Consider the following 7,934-nt stretch of genomic DNA (forward strand, 5'->3'; position numbering starts at 1 on the left):
TGTAGTGCAGGTGTACAGTTACTATGGTGAAGATCAGAGGACAATCTTGGGTATTGGTCCTCACCTTCCTTCTTGCTTTGAGGCAAAGTCTCTTTATCATTAACTATTGTGTGTTCCAGGTCAGCTTGCCTGCCCGTGCGTCTGGGAATTCTGCCTCTACCTCCCATCTCACCACAGGAGTACTGGCTTTATAGAGTTACACTACCAAGTCCGGCTTCACCTGGATTCTAAGGACTCAAACTCAGGTCCTTGGACTTGTGTGGTCTCTCTTCAGCCCCCATAATCTCTTAATTCTATGCTAAAGGAGAGATTGTCTTGAGCGAAACAGAGTGGGTTCTTTGCCTGGGGCTGGAAGAAAGCACACGCTGATTTGCAATGGCCACTCTTGGATTGTAGCTGGTTTGAGGAGCTAAACCAGGTCTCTAGAAAGGAGTTAGCAAGAAAACAGGGGCCTTAGTCCTACAAGGACAAATTCCCACAGTAGTCATCTCATAACTGGAAATTGATCCCCCAAAGAAAGGCGGTGCCACTGAAACTTTGATTTAAGCCCAGTGAGCCCTAGAGCTGAGCATCCAGCCAAGTGGCACCTAGAGTCTAGACCTGTGAGCCAAGACACAGGGTGTTGTTTGGAGCTGTTACGTTTGTGGCAATTTGTTAGACAGCGGTAGAACAGCAGCATAGTAAATACACTCTGTAATTCAGCAACCACCACCCAGCTGGTGGCAGTGCCTCTAAATCTCTACTATGGTCCACGAGGAGAAGCCCTAACCCAGCAGCAGAACGGCAATGCATTTATGTGAGCTGTGCCATGGTACCAGCTACCTACTGCGGAGATCCTTTCATTTTCCTAGTACCATTTTCATCCTAAGGAAGGCTAAGTGAAGCAAGAAAAGGGACCATGCTGTTAGAAGTACGTTTGAGACCCTTATCTCATGAAAGAACGACTACTGATTAAGCAGAAGGAATTAGATGTTTATAGCATGCTGGTTAATTTTTGTCAACTTGACATAAGCTGGAATCAAATGGGAAAAGGAACCTCGATGGAAAAAAATGCCTCCAATGGATTGTCTGTAGGCAAGTCTTTTTTTTTTTTTTTTTTTTTTTTTTTTTGCTTTCTCGTGACAGGGTTTCTCTGTGGTTTTGGAGCCTGTCCTGGAACTAGCTCCTGTAGACCAGGTTGGTCTTGAACTCACAGAGATCCACCTGCCTTTGCCTCCCAAGCTTTGGGATTAAAGGCATGTGCCACCACCACCCGGCTGTAGGCAAGTCTTTAGGGCGTTTTCTTTCTTTCTTTTCTTAAATTAACCTTTTCTTTTTAAAGATTTATTTATTATGTATATAGTGTTCTGCCTCCATGCATGCTTTCAGGCATGAAGAGGGCACTAGATCTCATTACAGATAGCTGTGAGCCTCCATATGGTTGGTGGGAATTGAACTCAGGACCCCTGGAAGAGCAGCCAGTGCTCTTATTCTCTGAGTTAGGGCATTTTCTTGATTGCTAACTGATAGATGAGGGTCTACTCTATTTGGAGCGATACCACCCTTAGGCTGGTGGTCCTAGCTCAGTTGTAGAGCATGAGACTCTTAATCTCAGGGTCATGGGTTCCAGCCCCATGTTGGGTGCCAGATATAGCATGAATAATAAAAACAGACAGAGATACTGGGGTTCAAGTTGAAAGAGCAGAAAAGCAAAGCAGCCAACTACTATAGAGCTCTTACCTCTACAAAATCTTCAGACTGAAAAGAGAGCAAGGTCCTGTCTCCTTCTTCCTTATATTCCTCTCTAGTGCTGATGTTAAAGGTGTGCACCACTACCACCCAGGCTCTTTGTCTAACTAGTTTGGCTGCTGGGATTAAAGTGTGCGTCACCACTGTATGGCTGACTAGTGTGGCTAGTTTTGCACTGTGATCTCCAGGTAAACTTTATTTATTAAAACACAAACATAATATCACTATAGTATACAAAAGGAGGAGGAGAAAATATGAGAACAAGTCAGTAAGCAGCACCTGTCATGGCTTCTGTTTTGTCTCTTGCTTCCTTCCAGGTTGCTGTCTTGAATTTCTTGTCCCCACCTCCCTTCAGCCTGGACTGCAGCTGTAAGCTGAACCACACCATTTCCTCTCTGAGATGTATTTGGTCATAGTGTTTATTACAGCAATAGAAAGCAAGCTAAGACAGAGAGTCACAGTGATTGGAGCTGTCCACATTTGCTGTGCCTGTGTTCTAGGTCAGAGGCCCTCTCCCTTGCCTCACCTACGCCTCCTCACAGTCTTGGGAGAGAGATAGAATTACCAGTGTCATTTTGCAGATGTGAAACCAGAATTTTCTTTTCTATTTCCTTTTTTTCTTTCAGTCTTTGAAGCCAAGCAGTGAAGGTGATTGGTAAGTGGAGGAGCAGTTTTGGCTGTGGCCCTTTTTTAGAGTGGGCTAGTTAGACTCAGATGAAGCTCTTCCTCTGGAATGCCAGTGAGCTCTATTTCCTCTGCAAGCGTTCTCTTCATACTCTTTCCTCTAAAAGATGGAACTTTCCCAGGTGGTCACACCTACTGTCTTTTCGTCTTTTTTTTTTTTTTTTTTTTAGTTTTTCGGGACAGGTTTCGTCTTTCTACTTGATGCTTTGGCAATCATTGAGCTCTGTGACTCCTGGCGCCATCTCTGACCCAGTTCTGAAAGGTGCAGTCTCAAAACACATCCCGAGTTCACGCTTCCTGGGATGTTTCCACTTGGATTCCTCGCTAGTTATTAGAAACTTTGTCCTCTGGGCACGATGTAGCCATTGTGGTCTCAAAATAGGAGCAGCTGTGATTGCCTGCAGGAGGCCATCCCATGACTGGGCGGGCACACGGCCATTCTCCTGTGGAGAGAAAGGCTCTTGGGAAAGAGTTGCATGGCTTCTCATAGGGTGGTACACACAGGGGCTCACGCGGTGAAGGGCATGTGAGACAGCCCTTCCTGAGGACATTAAGCAGTTAACAGTTGAGAGGAAGGGAGACTCTGGTGGTGTAGCTACTTGTAAGTTGTCTATGCTCCTTAGTAATCCCCGGCCCATGCTCCTGTAAATAAAAGCAATTAAACTCATGGATGGACCAAGCTGGACTTGGGTGCAATCATCTCTTTTTGTCTCTGTTTGATTCCCTATCTGGGTGGACTAGGCCTTGGTTTACGTCTCTCTAGGGAAAGTTAATACCTTGTCCCTCATGTTCAGCTTTTCCATCACTGTGCTCTGAAGACAGAGTCTTCTGCACACTTGAACGCTGCTATCGATGGTCATCACTGGCTGGTTCTTAAGCTGTAACACTAAGGTTGGTTTTTGCCATTTCTCATCTTCTTTGACTTCAGCCAATCAATTGCATTGCTATCTCAATCTTTTAAGACTGTTTGTGCAACCATTTCTTCTAAATTTTCTGGCCTCCTGAACCCTTCAGTCCAGGAATCTTTCTGAATTCCTTCCTTCTCCAGCTTTGAGTCCACGGCGCTTGAAATCTGCCACCGTTTCCCATTGTCCCTGGTTCCTCCTCTTTCCTTCATTCCTATTTGCATAACTTGGCGCTAGACTCCGCTGTTGCACGCTGGGAGGCTGAGTGGTAAGGGACCAACTGCAGGGAAGGAAGGTAAGGCTGACAAGATTCTTTCCCAGCTGTCACTGGGGTCCTAAGACCAATACCGTCACACTCCGGGGCAAAGCGGAGCCTGGAATCCATCCATGGCGTTTAAAGAGAAGAATCAGAACAGCTCTGGGATCCTCACCTGCGCTTCCCCTTAGAGCTCTTCCTGTCTGCCTCTCACGTGGGAGAGCATCGCACAGAGATGAACAGGGCTCTTTAAGTGCAGGGGACACAGGCAGCATCTGACTCACGGCTAGAGGACAAGGTGCATGAGGTACTGCTAGGCAGAGACAGCTGACCTTTAGTCGGACCAGAATGGCACGTCCCCTGCCGGAGGAAATACAAAACTCAGAGGAAGAGTGCAAGTCAGGATTGTAAGGGAAGAGCCCTGACCTGTTCTTCTGACCGCAGGTCAAGGGTTAGTGGCAGAAGGAGTCGGAGGTATCACTGAATGGAGGAGGAGAAGCAGACAGGGATGACAAATGGCCGCTTCAGGGGAGATCCTGCTTGAACAATGAAATTCCGGTGAGAGGGGCCGTGCTGTAGAGACTCGGAGAAGGCTGTAGGTCAGAGGTTCTCAACCTGTGGATCGCGACCCCTCTGGGGTTGAATGACCCTTTCACAGGATTCAGCTTAAGGCCATTGGGAAACACAGATAATGTACGTTCTGATTCCTAACAGTAGCAAAATTATAGTTATGAAGTAGTAATGAAAATAATTTTTTAAAATTTATTTATTTATTAAAGATTATGAAAATAATTTTATGGTTGGGGTCACCACAACATGAGGGACTGTATGAAAGGGTCAGTGTTAGGAAATCTGGGAACCATGGCTGTAGGTGCTGGCTGAGAGAATAACCTCAGCCTGATGTCTCAGTGGGAAGCAGAGGTCAGTTCCACCAGCACCTCTCTATGTCACCCTGTATGACTTTTCCTCCCCTTCTACCCTTGTCTTGCTTCCATCTACCCTAGCAGGAGAGTAGCAGAGGGTTGGAACTGGGGTGACAGGGAGTGGCTAGAATGGGAGGCTGAGCTGAGCATCTCATTCCCAACTGGAGCTCCTTTAGTCTAAACTGAGCACACCCAAGCTTGCAATGCAGTTTGGAGTTTAATTATTATAGTCCTAGGCACATTCATATATAAGCATAGGCTGTAATCTGGGGATGAAGTAACCAGCGAACATTTTATAGTCTTCAAGGATCAATTGTTTTGCCTGGAAGGAAGAAAAGAGCTAAAGGAAAAAAAAATTCAGATGGGTAGGCTTCACAGAGAGAGCTTGCTGGGATGTATGAGGTCGGTGGTCCCATCCCCAGCCTACAAAAAACAAACCAAAAACCAACAAACAAAACATCCAACATCAAAACCCCAATGGCGGGGGCTGGAGAGATGGCTCAGAGGTTAAGAGCACTGATTGCTCTTCCAGAGGTCCTGAGTTCAATTCCCAGCAACCACATGGTGGCTCACAACCATCTATATTGAGATCTGGTGCCCTCTTCTAGCATACAAACATACATGGAAGGAATGTTGTATATATAATAAATAAATCTTAAAAAAACACCCAGTGGCAAATTGGAGGTGAAGTGTACATTGATTGCATCCTCTTTGAGTCTAGGGAGCCGACTATCCTGGGATGATGGGTCCTTAGTATCACTGAGAGCATAGATCGTCTCAATCCATAGCTAGGTCTCAACTTTTTTTTTAAAAAAATATGGAACGCTTCACGAATTTGCGTGTCATCCTTGCGCAGGGGCCATGCTAATCTTCTCTGTATCGTTCCAATTTTAGTATATGTGCTGTCGAAGCGAGCACTAGGTCTCAACTTTTAAGCCGTGACAATAACTCTTTTCGTTCTACAAAGGTTTCTTGATATTCACATTGCTTCTTACTCTCTGATGAGCTTGCCCCAGTATTCACAGATCACATCAACTCCACCCAATAAGACACCCTCTGTGTCTTCTAAATGAGCAAACAGAGTTTAGAACTCTACTTAAGATATCCGTTGTGAATTAACATATATGTAATTCAATATGTAATGAGTGGCTTCACTATTTAAAAAGACTCTAATCTGGGGAGGAGAGATGCCTTAGAGTTTAAGAGTGTGCTTGCTACTTTCCCAGAGGACCAGAGTGTGGCTCTCAGCACCCACATTGAGTGTTTGATAGAGCCTATAACTTCAGTTCCAGGAGATCCAACAGTCTCTTTCAGCCTCTGAAAAGACGACAGGCATGTGTACATGCTGATACAATCCCCCATAGAACACATGCCCATAAAAATTCTTTAAAAACTATTTAAGGGTCCCTCTATGTAACAGAGAAAGAAAAAAAAAACTATTTAAGGGAGAGTAAATCCAAGAGTTAAGTGCCTTGGCTGCCCACCAGGGTTCAATTTCCAGTGCCCACATGACAGCTAACAACTGTCTATAACTCCAGCTCCAGGGGATCTGATCTACTCTTTGGGTCTCCACAGGTACCAGACATGAACGCGATGCACAGACAAAAGTGCAGGCAAAACACCCATGCACATAAAATAAAAATAAATTAATCTTTAAGAAAGTAAAAAGAAAAATTAGAACAGTGTATTCTAGGCAGATGGACTTAGTTTTTTCAGTTGTGTGCAAAGGTTTTTAGTGTATCACTTTGTTTTTAATATTGCCTTGATTACCATCTCATTTTCATACGTTGTGAAACTAAACTTACAGCTTGAATTGAATTTGGGTTACTTATTCTATTCATATTGAAATCCACGAGCAAATCTAAAGTCAAATTTCAATTTATATATATATTGCATTCTGTAAACTATGTCCACAAGACAACCATTTCTATGGTAAGTGTTACACAATATTAGAAGTGGGGCCTTTCATGTCTTTGCTATTCTCCTGAGAGAGCCTTTCTAGTCTCGTTTCTCTTATTCCATCTAATTACAGATTCATTTTAAAAACAGTCAGGAGCAAGTATACCCTGAGCATCTAAAAATGTTACATTTAATGTATCTAATGAGTTTTTAATTCCACGATAACTAACAAAAATAATTGAAAAACGGAATTGCTAATGGAGGCATACTTCCCCATAAAAGTAATTTACATTATCATAAAAGGACCCTAAGTTCATTATGGAAAATTTGAAAATTGCAGGAAAGCATAAAGAATAAAATAAAATTCCGACATAATCACCCTGCCTTTTTCCATTCCATTCTTGAGCTTTTCCAGCTTTTTCCATTTCCAAAGTCAGAGAAATAATGTGTGTGTTTCATTTCATCCTGCTAGTTTCCCACACATTGTGGCCACCTTTTATTTAATCTTTGCTCACTAAAAATCATCAGCCATCTAGTTTGTACGACCGAATTGAATTCCATCATTCTATAATATCTTATAACTTGCTATAGTATGTGATTCATTTGATCTTATAATGCATAGTCTTGCTCCTATAATTTAGCCATCCTCAATATGATTTCTATTAAAAATACAGAATTTTAGCTGAACGTGGTCACACATGCCTGTAACCCTAGTACTTGAAAGGCTGAGGCAGAAAGATCATGAATTTCAGGTCAGTCTGGGCTCCGTGGAAAAATTGTATCTCAAAAAATCCTAACCAACCAAGCAAATCTGGAATAATCTTGATGCGTTTTTATCCCATTATCAATACTATTAACTTAAATTTTCACTACATTGCATTTTCTTCATAATCTATAAAGAATTACATTACAATTTTATTTTTTTATTTTTTTTATATTTATTTATTTATTTATTATGTATACAATATTCTGTTTGCGTGTACGTCTCCAGGCCAGAAGAGGGCACCAGACCTCATTACAGATGGTTGTGAGCCACCATGTGGTTGCTGGGAATTGAACTCAGGACCTTTGGAAGAGCAGGCGATGCTCTTAACCACTGAGCCATATCTCCAGCCCCCTACATTACAATTTTAAATTTGGGGAAAAAACATTAGAGGCCACCCAACTCTCCAGGTCTCTCTGGCGTCTCCTGCCATCCTCTCTTGCAACCACTCAGTTGCTTTTCTTACCACTTGCCAGGCAGCTTTTACTCTTCCCCTTTCCTCCACTGTCAACTTGTTTCTGCTGGATTTTTTCTTCTAAACGCTCATTACAGAAAAGTCAGGCATCCTCCAGAAGGCTTGCGGCACTTCTCTTTCCTCGCACGTCATTGCGGCCCCACCCGCCCGGAGACATACACCCTGTGCCTCACAGTGAGATAGAAAGCCAAGACGCCAGGCTTCAAATCTCCTCCGTTAGCTGTGGAGCTGTCGTCTGTTTTAAATTGGCAAAGCCTGTGTGATGAACACTCTCTGGCTGAAAACAGACTTGCAGGGAACG

The 7,934-nt window shown here is 43.4% G+C and overlaps 1 non-coding gene across 1 annotated transcript; it reads right to left on the reverse strand.

Moving 5' to 3' along the window:
- Positions 1-5,307: 5,307 nt before the first annotated feature.
- LOC142847486 (U6 spliceosomal RNA) lies at positions 5,308-5,414 on the reverse strand. Its single transcript, XR_012910233.1, has one exon. It is a non-coding gene; the product is annotated as a U6 spliceosomal RNA (small nuclear RNA).
- Between the last annotated feature and the right edge of the window lie 2,520 nt (positions 5,415-7,934).

This window comes from Microtus pennsylvanicus, chromosome 3, assembly GCF_037038515.1.
Source record: "Microtus pennsylvanicus isolate mMicPen1 chromosome 3, mMicPen1.hap1, whole genome shotgun sequence".
Taxonomy (NCBI): Eukaryota; Metazoa; Chordata; class Mammalia; order Rodentia; family Cricetidae; genus Microtus; species Microtus pennsylvanicus.